We start from the raw sequence: 21,313 nt of genomic DNA, 5'->3' as shown, positions 1-21,313 counted from the left end.
GTTGCTGATGAGCAGTCAAAGATCCAAAATGACCCTGTAATGGGGTATCCTGGATCTTTAAGAGCAGAGGGGGCCAGAAGACTCTGTTCCAGGGCACTGGAATGAAAAAAGGCCCAGGAAATGGCCTGGTAGCGGAAGAGAGGAAGTGGTCCTGGGGAATTAGGAGTTGGATGTGGGAGCAAATCCTGAGATACTGTTCCTTTGAGAGTCCAGGATCAGAAGCCATGTAGTGTAGGGTGGGGGCAGGGCTCACCTCTCTTCCAGCCAGCTGGGAGAAGCTCTCTGGTTGAGGGCAGTATATAGGCTGCCTTCTCTCTCAGAACCAAGGAAATACTGGCAAGAGAAGGAAGCCAGAGCCAGAAGGCTAAACACCAGGGAGAGATGACTAGGAGAAGGGACTTTGCGAAGACCAGGCTGTGGCAGGGAAAGAGCTCTGTGTGGGTGGCAGAAGCACCAGAGATAAGTATGAACCTTTGGACTGCAGTGATGGACTTTATTGGTGGGACTGTTTGGAACTGTTTTTGGGCACTAAATCAGCCTTAAGTGGAAGGTGGCAGATCTGATAAGAAAGACTGTAAAGGGGCCCTGAAGAGGGATAACAGAGGGAGGCCACGGCAATGGGAACTCTGGCCATGAGGGACCACTCAGGAAGCAGCAGCTCTGTTACAGTCCCCAAGAATGAAAATTTCTTTGGAAAGACATGGAGATACTCAGCCTTTACATTGAGCCACAACCCTGTCAGTTCAGCCCTAGTAGCTTCCCTCTTGTAAGAGCATCGTACCTATCTTACTGTGATTGGACTTCAGATAGTTGTTATCATTCAGATCCCTACCTCAAGAACACCTGTGGAAATTACTGCCTGAATCTGATGAAAAGGAGACATACAGGTAAGTGTCGCCAGTGTGCTGATAGCACTGCAGTTAAACATGACTCACAATTTCCCCTAACAGCCTCATAGTCATGTCAAAGAGGGTGCCTGGGATAAGGTGAGTCTGTACACAATCAAACCTTTCAGGAGCACACACACAGAGGACAAAATGAGAAGTTACCTAATTAACATCAGTGATATCATGGGCCTTAACTCTGTGTAAATCATGGGTGATGGAGATTTAATTAGCCACCAGTCTGGCATGAAAAAGCAAGAAGTGCAGATTAGTTATCTGTAGCCCTTTGCTCCTCACAGGCGACCCAGGCACAATCAAAGGTATACACCAGGGGTAGGCAGCCTATGGCATGCTTGCCAAAGGCGGCATGCAAGCTGATTTTCAGTGGCACTCTCACTGCCCGGATCCTGGCCACCGGTCCAGGGGGGCTCTGCATTTTAATTTAATTTTAAATGAAGCTTTTTAAACATTTTAAACACCTTATTTACTTTACATACAACAATAGTTTAGTTATATATTATAGACTTATAGAAAGATCAAGCAAGAAGGGAGGAAGAATTCAATCAGAAAAACGTGAATGACAACTGAGAATTGTTTAAGAACACCTTACTAAATGCCCCAAAGCCACAATCCTACAACAGGGGCAGAAGGCTGTGCTGGTTAAAACACTGACCTGATTTAGAGGGGAAGTGAAGGCAGTTATAAATTTAAAAAAAATGTAACAAATTGAAGAAAGGGGAAGTTAATAGAAATGAATATAAATCAAAAGTTAGGAACTGTAGAAAATTGGTAAGGGATGCAAAGGGACACACAGAAAAGTCTATGGCCAGCAGAGTTAAGGACAATAAGCAGAAGTTTTAAAAATATATTAGGAACAAAAAGAATCCTGACAACAGTATTGGTCCATTACAAGATGGAAATGGTAGAATTATCAATAATGATGCAGAAAAGGCAGAGATGTTCAATAAATATTTCTGTTCTGTACTTGGAAAAAACATGATACAGTCTCATCCTATGGTGATGATTATATTCTTTCCATCCCATGAATATCTCTGGATGATGTTATACAGAAGTTGCTAAAATTAGACATTTTTGAATCAGTGAGTCCAGATAACTTGCATCCAGGAATTTTAACAGAGTTGGCTGAGGAGCTTGTTTGACCAGTAATGTTGGTTTTCAATAAGTCTTGAAGCACTGGGGAAGTTCTAGAAGATGGGAAGAAAGCTAATGTACCAATTTTTTAAAAGGATAAACTGGATGAGCCAGGATTTATAGGCCTGTCAGCCTGCAATCAATCCTGGGCAAGATATCAGAAAGGTGACTTGATTAATAAAAAATTAAAGGATGTAATTAATGCAAATCAACATGGGTTTATGGAAAATAGATCCTGTCAAACTAACTTTCTTTTTTTGATGAGATTATAAGTTTGGTTGATAAAGGTAATAGTGCTGATGTAATATACTTAGACTTCTATAAGGCATTTGACTTGGTAGCACACAACATTTTGATTAATAAAGTGGAATGATATAAAATTAACATGGATTAAAAATGGTCGGATAGGTCTCAAAATATAGTTGTAAACGGGGATGGTCATCAAGCTGGTGTGTTACCAGTGGGGTTCTGCAAGGATTGATTCTTGCCCCTATGCTATTTAACATTTGTATCAATGAGCTGGAAGAAAACATAAAATTATCACTGAAAAAGTTTGCAGATGCCACAAAAATTGGGGGAGTGGTAAATAATGAAGGGGACATGTCACTGATTCAGAATGATCTGGATCTCCTGGTAAAATACGTGCAAGCAAACAATATGTGTTTTAATATGACTATTTAATTTTATAAACAAATAATATAGGCCATACTTACAGGATGGGGGACTCTATCCTGGGAAGCAGTGACTCTGAAAATTTGTTTGGGATTGTGGTGGATACTCACCTGAACATGAGCTCCCACTGGGACACTGTGGCCAAAAAAGCTAATGAAATCCTGACAAAAAGCGGCGAAATTTTGAGTCAGAGTAGAAAGGTTATTTAACTTCTGTATATGGGATTGGTACAACCACTGCTGGACTACTGCATCCAGTTCTGGTGCCCACAATTCAAGAAGGATGTTGATAAATTGTAGAGGGTTCGAGAAGAGCCACAAGAATGATTAAAGGATTAGAAAACCTGCCTGATCATAGGCTATAAGTATCTACATGGGGAACAAATATTTAATAATTGGCTCATCAATCTAGCAGAGAAAGGTATAACAGGGTCTAAAGGCTGGAAGCTGAATCTAGACAAATTCAGACTGGAAATCAGGTGTAAATGTTTGACAGTGAGGGTAATTAGCCATTGGAACAATTTACCAGGGGTCATGGTGGATTCTCCATCACTGACAATTTTACATCAAGGTTGGATGTTTTTCTAAAAAATCTGCTCTAGGAATTATTTGGGAGAAGTTCGATGGCCCATGTTCTATGGAAGGTCAGGCTAGATGATCACAATGGTCCCTTCTGTCCTTGGAATCAATGATTTTATGTATCTATAAGAAGTAGGTGGGAGCAAGGGAGTGGGAGCTTAAGGGGCTGGATGATTCATTGTAACAGATTGTTGCCCTCTCCTGCCTTCATGCCCACAGAAACCTGAATAGTCTCCACTGGTCGGGTGTCCACACCATGCGATTTACTTATGTTCCCTCCACCAACATATTTACAGTTTTGTGCAGCAATACTATTTACAATGTCCTTTGTATTTCAAGCCCTTTTCTCAGGGCCCAAGAGGAGAAGAGGTCTCCCTTCCTAGAGGTTTTGGACTCTGGGCTCATCTAGCCCTGTTCCTCCCACCCTGGTACTTCCTTCCCATACCCTTATTTATCAGTCCTCAGCTGATGGGTTAATTAATCCTTTAGCTCACCCAGCCTGCAATCCTGTTTAGCTAATTACACTTCATTCCCCAATCAGCCCTTTCGAGTGTAGCTAATTAGTGCCAGAGTGATCAGAGTGCAGGTTCACCTGTTAGCTCCAAGCACTCTGTCGGAGACATCAATCAGAATGTTAAAGTCACTGAGGATGAGGGTGGGGGACTGAATGGATAAGAAAAGGGAGAGCAAGGTGTCAAAATCAGAGACTGTATTGGGGAAGATTCTGGGCAGTAATAAATAACAGTGACATGGAGGGACAGGGGAATGAAGAACTTGGTGGAATGCAGCCTGAAGGGGGACAAAGTGTGAGAGACTAACACAGCCACTGTTGTCATTCTTGATGGGCCCAGTGGACTGGCCGTTGTGGGACACTGAAGCTGCAGAGGCAGCATCAGAGTGTGTAAAAAAGGCAGTAAGAGATCATGGCGAGTTTCTTAGAGATGGAGTGGGCATGGAAGATAATGGGGGTGAGGTTGGTTAGTGGGATGGATGTAATGTCAGAAGAGGGTACAGGATGTGGATATGCTGGGCATGAAGAGTAGGCTGGGATTGGGAAACTCTCACCAGGGACATGGAAGAGAAGGAGGCAGATGAAGAAACGGAGTTGGTACAAGGATTAATGAAGGGGTGGGGTTTAGCATCAGAAGAATGAGAAGAAAAGGTAGATCAGGTGAGGGCAGGCAGGAAGGTGTTCACAGAAGGTGGAGGACATCTGGAAGAGGAGATGTGTCACCAGAGTAATGAGGAGGCTGCATGGAGTAGGAGTGGTACAACATCCAGTGAAAAAAACAGACATAATACATAAAAAGTGACTGGTAACACGGAGACAGCAAGTAGGAGCCTGAGAGTATGTCTACACTGAGAGCAGCATGTATAGACATATCCAAGCTAGGTTTGATCTAGCTAGCTTGAAAAGCTATAACGGTGAAGCTGTGCCAGCTTGGGGAGTAGCACAATCTTCACAAACCTGCCTGGGACCCTGAATACGTACTCAGGAGGCTAGCCCATGTTGCTACCCCTGCTGCTGCAACTTCACTGCTAATGTTCTTTGAGATATATAGATTAAAGCCATCTTAGGTATGTCTACACAGGCTGCAATCATGTCTTTGTTTACAGTGTAGACATGCACTCAGGCTTTTTGGATTAGATGGCATCCGCTGGAGCAGGACTACCAAACTCCTAGATTCAAGTCTGTCAGGGCTTCAAGTGAAGTAAGAGATGGGAGAAATACTGTTTTTGTTTAACTCAAACATCTGTGCTGCTCATAATAGAATTTGGTTTTGCAGTATCTCTTTTTTAAAAAAAAAGGAAAATACATACAAAAACTACTTTCAAAGACCATTGTTTAGGATGCAAAGTCAAGGAATTGAAAGTTGGTATTATTGTTAGCTCTATTGGTATTATTATAGTGCCATGGGGCCCTAGTAATAGGCTAGGGGAGTACAAGTAAAACAATGAGGTCTGTGGTCTCTGCACATCAGCAATCTAACCGTTGTCAAGTTTTGTGTGGCTAGCATGGCACAGGAAAGTTTTGAGGAGGGATTTGAAGGTGGAGAATGAGGTAACTTCGCAGATGTTTGCAGGGAGCACTTCCCAAGCATGTGGGGTGGCAGCATGGGAGAAAGCACAAAGTTGCTTATTTGAAAATTTAACAAGTGGGCTGTGGAGGATGGTACCCTGGGCATCGGAGGCGAGCATCAACAGATCAATAAAGAAGGTCCCATAAAAGCTAGACATTGTGACACACATGAATTGAAGATGAAGCCCTGGTTACAGGCCTAAGTGACAAACATGATGGTGATCTTGTCCACTGTAACCGAGAAAGGAGGCAGGGGAGAGGACTTGGGGCTCTTGGAGCTCTGTTTTAGGTATGTTTAGCTTGACATCCATGAGATGTCAGAGAGACAGGCCGATATTTTAGTTTGGCCAGAAGGAGACAGCTTTGGAGCAAAAAGGTAAATCTGTGAGTCATCAGCATAGATAAGGTAGTTGAAATTGTGTTTGCAGATGAGACTGCCTAGAGATAAAATATGGGGGAGAAGACAGGGCAGGCTCCAGGGCTTCTGCCGCCCCAAGCAGTGCAAAAAAAAAAGAAAAAAAAAAGCCGCGATCGCGATCTTCGGCGACAATTCGGCGGGAGGTCCTTCACTCCGAGCGGGAGTGAGGGACTGTCCGCTGAATTGCCGCCAAATAGCTGGACGTGCCGCCCCTCTCCGGAGTAGCTGCCCCAAGCACCTGATTGGCAAGCTGGTGCCTGAAGCTGGCCCTGGGAGAAGAGAAGGGAACCACAGACAGAGCCCAGTGGAACCTCCAGAGAAAGTTGATAAATGCTAGATTTAAGTTTGCGCATTCAACCTAAGGGCTATTCTACACTACCTGCCTGGATCGGCGGGTAGAAATCGATCTTTCAGGGATCGATTTATCGCATCTCATGTAGACAGATAAATCGATCCACGAATCGAAGCGCGTACTCCCACCTTGTCAGGAGGAGTAAGCACCGTCAACGGGGGAGCCGCAACGGTCTATTTGCCACTGTCCTCACAGTGGGGTAAGTCGAATAGGATATGTCGAATTCAGCTACGCTATTCGCGTAGCTGAATTTGCGTATCTTAAATCGATCCCCCCCCCCCAGTGTAAACCTAGCCTTAGCTCTGCCCTGCTGTGCATATGCACTATGGTACAGTCACATGATTACATACCAATTTGCCACAGGATCCCTACCTCATTCAGTGCATAGGAGGCAAAACAAAGGATACACAAGCAACCTCTAATCTGGTATTTCCAAACTTTCAAGTGCTTGAGTGCAACCTAAATAACATTCTTTTCACATACTTTTTGTATTTAATTTTATACATGTATATATAGAGCTGGAACTCTACTTAAAAAAACAACAGTTTTCTTACTAAAAATGTAGTTTGGTTGAAATCAAACTGTTTCATGGGAACACATCAATTTTGATGAAGTTTTTGATGGGACAACGTTTAAATTAATCATTTTAACTTTCTCATTTCATTTCAATATGGTAATTTTTTGGTGTGATCATTTTGTTTAGATATTTATATTAATTCAATAGTTTATATATTATATTTAATATTTTTAAAGTTTAAACAAATGATAATGTCAAAATGACATGGTTTTTACCTCACTGAAACTAAATAATTTAACATGATCCAAATGAAATGTTTTGATTATGTCAAACATTTGCCCCCACCCTCATTGAATAAGACATTTTGAAATTTTGGGGTTTTGTTCCAATTCTAAGCAATTTTTTAAAAATGTTTATGTCCTTGTGAGTAGATCAGGCCCAGTTCCCCTGTGTCAGAGTAATTGGGCCCAGTTGAGCCAATTAAAGGGGGCGGGGATACACCTGGGGATATAAAGGCCTGTCACAGGGCAGGAAGAGGAGCAGTGATTGGGGCAAGCTGTGCCTGGGGAGAGGAACCACAGAGCAGTGGCGCTAACGCCAGTGATGGATCCCTGGAACAAGGGGCCAGGTGCCCGAGGAGGTACCCCTGGGCTGGTGTTCTGGAAAGGTAGAAGACCTGTCTGAGAGCTGAGCTGGCTGAATGAGAACTGACTGTGAGAAGGAAGCTAGTTGGGATCGGGAAGCTGCAAAAAAGCAGGATTACCAGACACCCCTTGGAGGGGAGGCCGTGAAACCTTAAGACAAAGGGTGAGCTGAGGAACTGTTATGTTTGGACAAATAAACCTACTTAAAGGAGACTGGGCATGGCAGTGAGTGCTTGTTAAGCTAGGGAGCAGCCCTGCCATGTCATATATGGCGGAGAATGAAGGCACTTTGATCGATCCTTTATACACGGTGGACTTTAGTGCCCAATGAAGAGGAGGAAAAGAGAGCCAGAATATCACAGACTGATCTCTGACTACAAGGGGAGCGGGGCACTGGGATGGCAGCCACCATATTACAGTTGATATTTCCCACAGAACAGAAATTCAGGTTTCTGACTAGTTCTATGTTTGAGTGTGTATTGACGGCACAATCCTAAGCACCCCACCCTCACCTTCAGTCATGGGGGAGAGTGGGGGGACAACCTCTTGTGACCATTGTCTCCTGCCACAAAGATGTACAGCCTCATTTTAATGAAATGGTGGCAAACCCCAGGATCCCAAATGATATTGGTGTGGTTGTTTTGTCTTATCTGCCTTTTTATACATCGGCAAGTCCCCAAGGACTGTCATCAGTTTCCAACAGTGGAGGCATTCTTACTTACATCCTGCTAGCCCGGGGCTCTGGCAGCGATTTAAAGGGCCCGGAGCTCCCGGCCAACGTAGCTGCCACCGCGGCAACTGCTGGAGCCACGGGCCCTTTAAATCGCCACCGAAGCCCTGGGCGGCGAGGGCAAGGCAGCGCTGAAAGGCTGGCTGGGGCATTTTGGCCCCAGTCCCGCCCCTTCCGTCCAAGGCCCAGCCCCTTCCAGGGGCCCAAAGCTCCCCCGCCCACCTTGCCCAGGACCCTGGCCGCCCTGCATACTGGTAAGTCATTTAAGTTACTTTTACCCCTGTGTCTAGCAAAAATAGATTTGATATGCACAATCACCTGTTTACCTGCAGTATCTTCTAGTAAGGCTATATCAGGGAAGTGAGAATAATAGTCCAGGGGAAGTATATAGTTTTTGAGCCAACAAAAATAAATCTATGCCTATTTTGTTCCAGGGAGCCAATTTTTCCTGTGCCACCAACATAGGCTCTTTCGCTTGACTTGGCCTGTATTTTTAGCATAGGCAACAAACCTTGACAGCTTTCTCAAAGTTGCTTTTCATTTGAGGCCAGTATAAAATAAGGCCTTTCTCCTTAGATTTTTCAATTCCTAATGACCTTCATGCATCTTTTTAAACATATTTTTCTTTAATACCTTAGGAATCATCATTCTGGTTCCTTTAAACAAAATCCCTTCTAATACCAAGAGTTTTCCCTTAAAATGATAAAAGGAACTAGGAATATCCAAGTTTGGCCACCCTGTGCTAAGATAATAACCTTAATTACTTTCAGCAGGTCTCTTCCTGAGCAATAGCTCTGACAATCACAGTCCACGTCACCTGAGACTGAAGAGGAGATTTTATCAGATTGGCATGTACAAAATCTAGCTCTGAACTTTTCTCCACTGCACTTTTGTGAAACGCTCTAGAGTATGTCTGCAATCACCAAACCTCTCCCCGGTTTGTACTCAATTTGCAAATCACACATTTTTAGCTGAAAATATAATCTCTATATTCTCCCGGGGTGGGAGAGGAAAGCCTCTTTTGGCAATGGCAATAAGTGGTTTATGGCCAGTTTCAGCTCACACAACTAAATGAAGATGTGGAGCTTTTTACACCCCTGGTTTAAGGCCAAAGCCTCCTCTATTGAGCACTTTTGACACTCAGTTTTTGTTAGCACCTGTGACCTATAAGCCTTTGGTCTCCAATTTTGATGGAAGAAGAGTGTGCCAATACACTCCTTGGAGGAATCTGTGGGCAACTTACTTTGTGCTCGCAGTCATAGTACCCCAGGACTGGGACCTCTTTAATTAACTCTTTCTTTTTCTCTCACTCTTTATTAAAATTTTTATCCCATATTCATTGGACATCTTTACGCAGTAGCGCTCTCAGTTGCTGGTTCAGGAAGCTAGACTTAGGCTCAGATGTCCCACCCATAGTTCACCATTCTAAGGCCTCTTTGTACCCTTTGTCATAGTTTCAGGGTAACTGCACCTGTATCCCCCTCCTCCATGGTCCCACTTAAGGTTTCCAACTCCCAGCTGTTACCTCTCTTAGGCAGAGATGCACGTCTCTCTCCCTCCTGACCAGGGTGTTAAGGCTGCACAGCCGCTTGCCAGACACTGTGATATCCCCAGCAAGCCAGACTGTGTAAAGGCCAGTGCCTAGTCTTTGCTTTCTCTCAGAGGGCTGTGAACTGTGTTTTGCCAGCAGTTACAAGTTACCACACAGCTCTTTCTAAACAGACACCTATATTCACAAGGTAAAAGCATTACAGAGAAAACATACAAAACAGTAAAAGTTCCTATACACGTGCTAAAAACTTACCAGAGGTCACCCATCTATCCTAGGGGTCCCTGTAGGCCACAGTCTCTTCAACTCTTCAGCAAGGGTTGGGGTCCTTCGACAGAAGGTCCTGTCCATTTGCTGGATCAGTCAGAAGACGCCGAGGCAGTTTAAACCCAGACTTTTTATATCAAAAGCCCTTTTTTTGTCTGTTGGTCTCTGGAAAACCAAGGCTGAACCAATATATATAAGCCTCCCCAGGGAAAAGGCACCTCCAGAGAGGTGCCTATAGCTAAGTGATTCATCTTAATCACCCACCACTGTTTTTGTTTCCTGAAGGAGTTGGGGTAGCCTTCTCTCCTTGAGTTACAATCCCTGGCCCACAGTGATACATAAACTTAACACAATATGGTCCCCAAAGGTATTTCATGGGATTGCAATATCAATTACACCTCTTCCTAGTCCGCAGACGTGTTGGTTATTGTCTTTCCCTGTATGCCTTGCTGTGTTCACTTCTCTCTCAGGTAGGCTATTTCTGTTACACAGAATTTTCATTTTGTTTGTGTTACTTTAGCCCAGCAGCTCTGTCTCTTTCCAAACCTTCCTGGAGTCTCTGGGGCACCCTTAGCACCCTCTGTACCATTAAAAATGTGGTGTATTGTCTGGTGACACACTTCAGGGGCTGAACAAAACCCCAGCAGCATTCTGTGGAAACAGTAGCTCCCAAGGGGATGTTGAATGTGCACACACATGGGTTCTGTTTTTCTAAGGGCACCTGCCAGAACCCTGCTGATGCAACCAGCCTAGACAAATAGTTAGCTTCAGCCAACTCCCCTAAATTTCTCTCCATGTAGACAGTGGGAAATGTTCCTTTTTAACATATTCATTTAATTCTTGGGGGTCTATATGTAAGCAAAGGATTTCATCTTTTGTTTTCTACAGTGACCAATGGGTGTATCCTCTCTGTCGGTTCTTCTACTCATCTGGTGATTTTCAGGCCAATCAACCCATCCAGCTCTTCCTTTGGCCTCTGCCTTAGGGCAAGAGGAACTTTCCTAAGGATGTTAATTGTGGGGCAGTTTGGCTCTTTCAGCTCAATTCTGTACACTGTTGAGAGTTTCCCTATTCCCTGGAAGATGTCCTCAAACTCTTCTGGGGCCAGATCCTTGGCCCTGAAGGAGCCTTAAATCTATCCTAACTGGCCCCTTAAGGACTCACCCTGCACAGGCAATCCTTGGGTGACACAGAGCCGAGCCACTATAGCACCTCCTACACTGGCCTCTCTCCTAGCCTCCTGTGTAGAGGCATGTGGACTGGGGATGTCACGAGGGGTTTCCATGTATCCCCACGGTATCCAGCTGCCAGACCAGTCCTTGGAGTATGTGTACACTGCAAACAAACAAACAAAAAACCCCACAGCAGCAAGTCTCAGAGCCCAGATCAACTGACTCGGGCTTGCGTGGCTTGCTCTGCAGGGCTAAAAGTAGCACTGTAGATGTTCCCACTCAGGCTGGAGTGGGGAGAGGGTCTCAGAGCCTGGGCTCCAGCCTGACAGGAAAATCTACACTTCTATTTTTTAGCCCTATAGCCCAAGCCTGAGTCAGCTGACATGGGCCCAGAGATTCACTGTAGTGGGTTTTTTTTTTTTTTTTTTTTGCAGTGTAGCTGTACCCCTCCAGACCACTGACAGCAAGATTAGTTACAGCAGCCCTGAAGCTGCTTTTATTTATATCAAGGACTGGCCTGGCAGTCAGACAGCCCCAGATTTGGGGGAACATAAAAGCAGCTTTAAGACACATTTGCACAACTCCCTTTCTGAGCTTTGCCAAGCATAGCTCAGCTGCAGCTCTAGCCCTGGGTCTCGGAGCTTAGTAAGGCATTTGAAGGTGTTTCATGAAGCCTTCATTTCAAAGTAAATTAAAATTGTCATGTACAGAAACTATCACGTGGCCTGAAAACTGGCTGAAGGTGTATTAATAATAAACATCAATGTATCAAGTTGGCAGAAGGTGACTGGTGAGATGCTGCATGTGTTAAGGATGACTTTATGTGATATTTTCATTAATGATTTGGAAAAGAGCGTAAACAGCAACTTAATGAAGTCTGCAGATAATACTAAAATGGGAAGTTCATATCCAATAATAACACTGTAAATACAGCAAGGCGAGAGAAATAATACAAAGAGACCGAGAGAGATCAGAAACATGGGCACAATGTAACAAAATGAAATTCTACTTTGAAAAAATGTAAACTAATACATATGGGGAAAATTATCTGAAACGCATTATTCACTGGGAGAAACCTGGAAATAGGTAGTGCTGGAAGAGACCTAAGTTCGATAGCGGACAGCAAATTAGACATGAGTTTGCAATGTGTCAGCAAGAAAAGGCCTTTGCAGTTTTAGGCTGTGCACACAAAGGCACCACATCACAGAGCAGGGAGATAATAAACCCTCTCTGCACATGCTTGGTGTGACCACACCTGAAGGACTAAGGGACTTTGAAGTCACTGGAGCTATGCCAATTAATGCCAGCTGAAAATCTTGCCCATTGTGTTCAGTTCTGGTCACCTTGTTATCAGAGAGGTATTGACAAGTTGGAAGTGTTCTGAGAAGAGGACCATAAGTTATCAGGGAACTAGAAAGTCTGACAAAAATGATTAAATGAACTAAATATTATAAATGGTTGAATACTGCAAAAGAGCATTCACAAATGTTCATTCAAATTCCAAACAGCTGGTTAGTTTGACTGTAGTTTGATATCCATGAACATTCACATGTTCATAAGAACTCTGGGGAATTGCTGTTCTTTGTATCAGTGGCGATATTAACGCATAGAAGGGCATTTGTGAACGAACAAGCGTATTCACTACAGAAGCCCTTCTCAGCATGTTCTCCTAAAACTAACCTATATTTAAGCGCCTAAATAAGTGAACTGTTTTTCAGAGGTTACTGACCCTGCACAACTGCCATGGACGTCAGTGGGAGATGCTAGAAGTTCAACACCTCTAAAAATGACCCTCTTTTATGTCGTTGTTTAAACATGGATTTAGGGGCCTAATTGTAGGCATCCACATTTAAATATTTTAGCCTATATCTCCTGAAGTCACCATGAAAATCTTGTAAAAGCAGCAAAGAGTCCTGTGGCACCTTATAGACTAACAGACGTATTGGAGCATGAGCTTTCGTGGGTGAATACCCACTTCTTCGGATGCATGAAAATCTTGACATTTTCCATTCTGTTGTCTTTTATTTGAACATTGACACTATGTTAAACCTGTTTACTGCAATATCATTTGAAAGAAATTCCAGAAACTGAAAGTTCTCTACCATTCCATGTAAAATCCATCAAGGGGCTGATCCAAAATCCATCGACGTCTATGGGAATCTTTTCATTGATTTCCATGGGCTTTGGATCAGGTCCCAATTGGCAGCATCTCCTTCATTAACTCCAATTAAATTCAATTGTCTGAAATTGCACAGTAGACAAATTAATTCCCTACCACTACCACCACCACCACCACCCTGCATTGTTTGCAGGCCAGCTCCCTTTAACACCTTTTGTGGGGCTTACAATATTTAGTGGAATATTTAATTGTTATAGGCATCTTCTGTCCAATCTGGATCCCAGCTGTTGAGCTCTGACTGATCATTGTTAAAGCACAATACAATAAACAACAACCAGAGGAGTCAGTTAATCTAAAGCACCCAATACAGGACTACAGATGTCAGTGAGTTAATCAGACCTAGGAAATAGTGGTCGGATATGCCCCAGCAGCAGTCAGAAGACTACAAAAACCCATATGAATCATTAGTCTCCAAGGCCATAAAGTCATGGATGGCAACGTCATAGCCCCTGTTCTAAACACACCAAGTGATCATCTGACCACATAATTATTAGAGACCCAAATAACTTACACTACATATAAAAATGAGGTTTAACATATGGCCAATCCTGTAGGAGACTATAAGTCCCAGACAGTCCTTCACTTCCACAAGTTGCCACTAATGTGTAAGGACTTTTAAATAAGCTCAAAAAACTCAGTTGTGAAATCTGCATTAAAACCAGTGAGCTAAGCACCATGAAAATAGCGAACTTTTACCTTGCTGTAGTGACACAAGTCTTGGCCAGATGCTCAGGTGGATTCATCTGCATGGTTAGCCATTTTGTGTACTGTAAGTAGGATAAAAATATTGGAACTACACTGCTGTCACCACCTCTATCTTCTCCCTAAGATTGATCAATCACTCAGATGCCTACCTGGAATCAACATCATGCAACCAGGACTCAGCAAGACATCCCATGGTCACTTCATGAATCATGAAGTACACTAGTCTTAGTCATATAAGACATGACATCACTCAACCAAAAATTTATGCAAGAGAAACCTGAATTATTCATTCCAACGTAGCTACATGAATGTTTCTCAGTAGGATATAGGGGATTCTGCCAAAGGAGCCTAAGATGAGATGCCTTCTGACATACCTTGGACTTATCTCCCCTATGGAGAGTTGTCTGAATGGGTAGCTTCATATCTACTATCTCAGCTACTTCACCATATGACTCACTTGTGCTATAACCTCCCCAGTTGGAACTCTCTCTCTTTCGTGCACGTCAACAAAGACAAAGCAGTACCTAAGCACTCAAAGACTGGGATCTCTCAGATCCCTTTCTCTAAAGTGGAACAAATCAAACAGAAACGAAGAAATAGTGCTCCTCACTGACAAAACACACTCCAAAAACTCACCAAGAGAAGCATGCTTTAACCACTGGTGGAGAGAAGGAAATGAAATGATGGGTAGGTAAAATGGGGAAGAGCTCATCCGATGAAACAAATAGCAACTCTCCATAGTCAACAGATACAAATAGTGCCATTAGGATCTATCCTGCTTCAGAAGCTGCTGGAGCCAGCACAGACCCTGCCTTTATGCTTTTGCCTCCATTCCAAGCACCCATAGGCAAGTGTTGCAGTAAGAATGTTACTCCCTTATGCTATTTTTCTTGACTTAATGCACATTCCCTGCAGCAAGACAGGTACATTGAAATAAATCATATTTTCCATCATCCTTGGGAATTTAGTATCACTACGAAACTGAGGTTTATAAAGTTACCTCTCCTCAACAAAGATAATAGGATTTCTAAAATCATTCATGGCAACCATGACTCATGGGTAGCCTGGAACATCTTCCCCAGGTGAGGGCTTGAAAGTGGGTATCAGACCACATCATGTCTCATCTTTTGTAAATAAAGTAGAGCAGAAGAGAAAAACGAGGACATCAGTGGAATGCACTTAAGAGAAATAGATACATGCACCAAAGAAAAATGCTTTGAAATTTAAAATATTTATGACTTTAAAAGGCATGAAAAATGATACTATCCATTAACTAATAGACATTCCGCCTTTGTGATGCAGCCTCCATCCCTAACTAAAAACACATCTCTGCTCTGCCTTTGAAGCCAGATGCAAACATGATTAAATTTGAGGGTTAGGTAGGGGAGAGTGTTTATGTTCCATCACTTATTGTATCTCTTTAGAGCACATAATGGCTCATGAAAATCAGATTGTACATATTATTTGCTTCACTTACTCTTGTTGAGCTGAGATGCTGAGCCCATGATCTTCCGCTGTGTCACCTTGCTGCCTGCTATAATGTGCAAGCAGAAGAAATTTAAACGTAAGGACACTTGTCCTCTGCTCTCAGCAACAGCTTCTGTAGTGTGTTCACAATTTACAAATTATATGTTGCCCAGTCTCTCATTTTTATAAGAAAAGGAAAAATATTGGCTCCAGATCTTGTGGTGTGTAGATCACTGTAAATGAGAGGAGAGCATATTATTTACAACTTCTGCATTTCAGTGTCAGAATAGCCTAACTCTACCTGTGTATTTGTGCCATGCACCTACCTACAGTCGGAAACTGAAAAGACTGAGGCTGATTCTTCATTGAGACCCTCAAGGTCCTTGGCAAAGTGTCTCACTGCCATTTGGAATGAAGAAAAAGACATCAAACATATACATTTTTTAATCAGGACAATAATATATCCCCTACTTTACATGAACCTGCGCGAATCAGCCAGCATAGACAGGATCCATTCTTCCTTTTCCTCTCTGTTCTAGTCAACATCACCTTCATGTAGAGTTGAGCCTAAACTGACTTTAGGATCAGTCACACCCACATTCAGGTTTTTCAGATGCCCAAGCCCATCTTCCAGCCAAACACAAAACTCCACAGGGACAGGTTCAAGACACCAGATTAAGAGGTTCCCCCAAACCACTCCACTTTTGTCTTGACTAGGCCCTCCTTTTCCTACAGCTATTCTCCCCCCACTCTTCATGGGCCTTTTCCATGCCTTCCTCCTCAAGGGCCCTTTGGCCTGGACTACAAATTTGGGCAACTGAGACCTCATGATTTCAGGGAGATGACAGATACCCTGGCCCAGACAGCAGGAAGTTCTATCTCCACCAGGCATTCCGTGAGTGTCCGTGAGACTACAGACCATATTAAACCTTTGTGAGACTGGGATGGGTTTTTTTCCTTCATATTTCTCAAAGGAACTTGCATTTATTTGGAACTCAAAGTTGGTGTTTTGTTTAGGTTTTTCCAATGTGGTTGAGCTGTAGGGGCTATTCTAGTCTCGTCTAGTCTACCTAGGTTCTTATACAACCTTCATCACTGTAGTATCTGAGCACCTTACAGTAGTACATGAAGTGACATGACTAGCATCTGTCACATGTAGTTCATTTTCTCATCCACTCCCATGGGGAGAATTGTGTATGCAGTGGAGTGACTTGATCTGGTAGGGGTATGTTTTCGAGGTTTTTTTAAATGTATACACTGCTCTGTGGTATGTGTGTTTGAGAAGGCACAGTTGAAGAAGTGCACCTTGCACTTGGAGCGGAAGGTGGTGGGGTTTGAGATGGCCCTTAGTTCCTGGGGAACTTCATTCCACAATCTTGGACTAGCTCCCAAGAAAGCTCTGTCTACCACACAGATAAGCTTTACGCTGATGTTAGACAGTCCCATTATGCTAGAGGAGCAAAGTTATTGACCATGTCTCCATCCTGGAGTTTTAGGCAGTCTTTTAGATATGCAGGGCCAACTCCATTGAGTACATTGATGATAAGGACTGAGACTTGGAACTTGATTCAACATTCTATGGGAAGCCATTGTAGGGATCAGTGGGCAGGTCTGATGTGCTCAGAGTATCCTATGTCGCTGTGCTGAGCAGACATGCTGCACTATTCTGTACTAATTGGAACTTTCTAAGGGCTGAGGACTTCATACCCAGGTATATCACATTGCAGTATGCCAGATAGGAGCTAAGTCATCATCTGCCATGATCAGATGTTTTGTCCTAGCTAATAAGAGATAGAAAGCCTCACTTGTGGATGGTGCTATGCCTCATAGAGGAATCCAGGAGCATTCCTAAACTATGGACTGAACTGACCAGATGAAGGTGGATACCTTCAACTATAAAAGACTACACTATGATTGCAAAATCTTCACAATGCTTTCCTCTGCCCACCAGCATGACTCCCATCTTGGCTGAGTTCAGCTTCAACCAGGGGTTCTTTATTCATGAGCTGAGCTCATCCAAACCCAAGGCCATTTTAGTGTAATGGTATAGTTGTATGTGGTGAAGTTTAAACAGATCTGTGTGTCATCTGATCTGCTCTAGTTCAAACAGGAGTTAACTCAGGGAAGTCCTATGGCCTGTGTTATACAGGGGGTCATAGAACTAAAGTTTAAGGCCAGAAGGCCACCAACACCCCTCAGCCACCCACACACTAAACCCAACAACCGGAATTAGACCAAAGTATTACAGTTCCCAGGAGACTAAACTATTGTGGGCCACAGGCAAAGAACAGAAGGTCAGATGAGAGTTGACAATGGTCCCTACTGGCCTTATAACCTGTGAATTTGTGTATTGCTAGGACTTGTGTCCATGTCATCTGACCAGTTCACCTAGTGGCTGTGTCTAAATGTTGAATAAGACCTTAGAAAGACTTGATCCTCAAGGGACTTCGGTTGTCGGGGCTATTCAGGAGGACTGGTTGACACAGAGACAGACTCTGCAGAGGAAACTGGGCCTTCCCCAGATCCAAGAAACGGTAAGCCTTAGAGGCAGGCATGTGTGTAGACTATTTTATTAAGGTCTGTTTCCTGTATCATGCTTTGGTTTGCTTTAGGAAGACTCTTTGCTCACTGTATTAACTACTGGTCTCTTACTCCTGTTGGGGACAGAACTGCAGGAACTGAAGATAAGTCTGGTCTGTTGAGGTAACCATGGTTAGCACCTGGGGACTGCAGCCCAAGGCCTGGTCTGAGAATTAGAAAATCACTGGGTTCCTTCACTCCTGACAAAGGTTGAGACTTGAAACCTAACAGGAGCGCACTCAAAAAGATCAGTAGTGGTCAGAGGTGCAGTGAGCCCAGTAAGCATGACAGAGCTAACAAGACACACCGACTGTCATGCATCAACAGAAATAACAGCATCTTTATACAGGTTTCTAACAACTGACTGTGGTAAATAAGGAGAAGAGATCTGCATTACTATGCAAAAAAATAACTGCACTCAGAAATAAAACAATGTAAAATTTTAGAGCCTGCATGTCCACTCTGTCCTACTTCTTGTTCAACCAATCGCTCAGACAAACAAGTTTGTTTACATTGGCAGGAGATAATGCTGCCCGCTTCTTGTTTACAATGTCACCTGAAAGTGACAACAGGTGTTTGCATGGCACAGTTGTAGCTGGCATTGCAAGATATTTACGTGCCAGATGCTCTAAAGATTTATATGTCCCTTCATGCTTCAACCACCATTCCAGAGGACATGTGTCCATGCTAATGGTGGGTTCTGCTCGATAACAATCCAAAGCAGTGTGGTGCAACGCATATTCATTTTCATCATCTGAGTCAGATGCCATCAGCAGAAGGTTGATTTTCTTTTTTGGTGGTTCGGGTTCTGTAGTTTCCGCAATGGAATGTTGCTCTTTTAAGACTTCTGAAAGCATGCTCCACACCTTGTCCCTCTCAGATTTTGGAAGGCACTTCAGATTCTTAAACCTTGGGTTGAGTGCTGTAGCTGTCTTTAGAAATCTCACATTGGTACCTTCTTTGCATTTTTTCAAATCTGAAGTGAAAGTGTTCTTAAATGAACAACATGTGCTGTGTCATCATTCAAGACTCCTATAACATGAAATATATGGCAGAATGTGGGTAAAACAGAGCAGGAGACATACAATTCTCCCCCAAGGAGTGCAGTCACAAATGTAATTAACACATTTTTTAAATGAGCGTCATCAGCATGGAAGCATGTCCTCTGGAATGGTGGCCAAAGCATGAAGGGGCATACAAATGTTTAGCTTATCTGGCACATAAATTTCTTGCAATGCTGGCTACAAAATTCCATGTAAATGCTGTTCTCAGGTGACATTGTAAATACGAAGCAGGCAGCATTATCTCCTGTAAATGTAAACAAACGTGTTTGTCTTAGCGATTGGCTGAACAAGAAGTAGGACTTAGTGGACTTGTAGGCCCTAAAGCAGTGGTTCTCAAACTTTTTTACTGGTGACCCCTTTCACATAGCAAACCTCTGAGTGCAACCCCCCTAATAAATTAAAAACACTTTTTAATATATTTAACACCATTATAAATGCTGGAGACAAAGCGGGGTCTGGGGTGGAGGTTGACAGCTGGCGACCCCCCATGTAATAACCTCACTACCCCCTGAGGGGTCCTGACCCCCAGTTTGAGAACTCCTGTTCTAAAGTTTTACACTGTTTTGTTTTTTGAGTGCAGTAATGTAACAAAAAAAAATCTACATTTGTAAGTTGCACTTTCATGATAAAGATATTGCATTATGGTACTTGTATGAGGTGAATTGAAAAACACTATTTCTTTATCATTTTTATAGTGCAAATATTTATAATAAAAATAATAATATAAAGTGAGCATTGTACACTTTGTATTCTGTGTTGTAATTGAAATCAATATATTTGAAAATGTAGAAAAGCATCCAAAAATATTTAATACATTTCAATTGGTATTCTATTGTTTAACAGTGCAATTAAAAGTGCGATTAATCTCGGTTAATTTTTTTGTGTTAACTGTGATTAATCGACAGCCCTAGCTATAACACTATGTGGTTCCCATATGTACCTATCTTTGCCTGCAAGATAAATATGAAGTTTGAAAAATAAGCAGTAAGAATAGAAGTGCCTTTTCCCTCCCTGACACCTCAACTACTGTGACACTGCAGTACTAGGATGCTGTAATAAAAGAAAAGTTATGAGGAACAGCTGAAAAGCTGACATAACCTAGAGATTTAATTCAGTGATGAATTAATTGCACCATATTTAATATCCCCAATATGAAATTGCAGAGAAATTGGTTCTGTTCCTGCTCTCTGGGAATCCACCAGAGGGAACTGTATCCCCTAATTAAGGAAGACTGATTTGATTTTTCAAGCCTTCTTTTGCCCCAACACAAAATGATGAGAAATAAATGGTGTGCAGGGTAAATTGAAACCACATTTGAAATGCAAACAGGATTCAAACTTTGACTGCACTGGATGCTAACAGCTAAAGTTCTTTAATCATTTAAATGAAGAGTCAGCCAAGTGGAGAGTCAGCCAGAGAGTCAAGTTAAAATAAGAAAGAATTTCCTTCTATTCTTTCAGTGTGGACAAATCAGTGTGCTGGGACAATGTGTGCTGAAACTGTACACATTTTCCACCTATTTTATAGGATTGATTTTGGATTTCAGGATGATTAGTTTATCATTGTATTTCTTAGAACTGTAGGGGAAGTAAGGAGGACTAGGGGGGTCAAGATGAAGAGGTGATGATAGAGCCTCATGAGAGCCCAGGATTGGAACTGCAGAGGGGATAACTTGGAATAATGATTTTAAACTGAACAAAAGAAAATGTAGGCTGAATAGCAAGAAAATGGTCAGATCTATTAGAATGCAGACTGGACTTCAAAAATGAAGTTATGGAGTCATTTAAAAGTAGGCTGAAAGAAGTCCTACAGAATAAGTTGTTGGAAATAGTCTTTCATTGGTACACAGGAGAACCAGATGTGAGCTAATACTTCTTCTGCAACTCTATTTTATGAGACTATATTTTTCCTGATATCTAAAGTTGATGAACGAAAGAAGAGAGAACTGCAAAGTTTATTCAGCGAAAGGAAAGTTCAGTTCTGCACCTTCTAAAATATGCTATGGCTAGTTGATTGGAGGCATACTGCTGTGGTCAGGGTTTTGTGAGTTTCTTCCATTGCCGAAACGCCATGGTGAAAAACAGAACAAGTAGGGCTTTTTTTGCTAGAGAGAGGCTGACGATGGACACCTTTGATGGTCCACAGATGAGTTGCATGATGATCCTTCTACTATCTACTGCTAGTGGCTTAAAAGTAGTTAATGCTCTTAGTCCAAACCAGTCTCACAGAATTTACCATAAGAAAGAGACGTTTTCCTGTAGTAATTAATATCTGTGTTTCAGAAACTACTCTCTGTGATCCCT

The 21,313-nt window shown here is 42.7% G+C and overlaps 2 long non-coding RNA genes across 2 annotated transcripts in view; both read right to left on the bottom strand.

Annotated features, from left to right (window-relative positions):
- The window catches only part of LOC122173902 (uncharacterized), a 42,973-nt gene that overhangs the window by 10,542 nt on the left and 11,118 nt on the right, over positions 1 to 21,313 (bottom strand). The gene's annotated exons all lie outside the window — the stretch shown is intronic.
- Positions 13,075 to 15,599, bottom strand: LOC135983870 (uncharacterized). Its single transcript, XR_010601683.1, has 3 exons — positions 15,377 to 15,599; positions 13,891 to 13,961; positions 13,075 to 13,256 (listed from the first exon to the last, which is right to left on the bottom strand). It is a non-coding gene; the product is annotated as an uncharacterized LOC135983870 (long non-coding RNA).

Source organism: Chrysemys picta, chromosome 1 (genome assembly GCF_011386835.1).
Source record: "Chrysemys picta bellii isolate R12L10 chromosome 1, ASM1138683v2, whole genome shotgun sequence".
In the NCBI taxonomy this organism is placed as follows: domain Eukaryota; kingdom Metazoa; phylum Chordata; order Testudines; family Emydidae; genus Chrysemys; species Chrysemys picta.
This window is presented reverse-complemented; position numbering and strand designations above follow the sequence as displayed.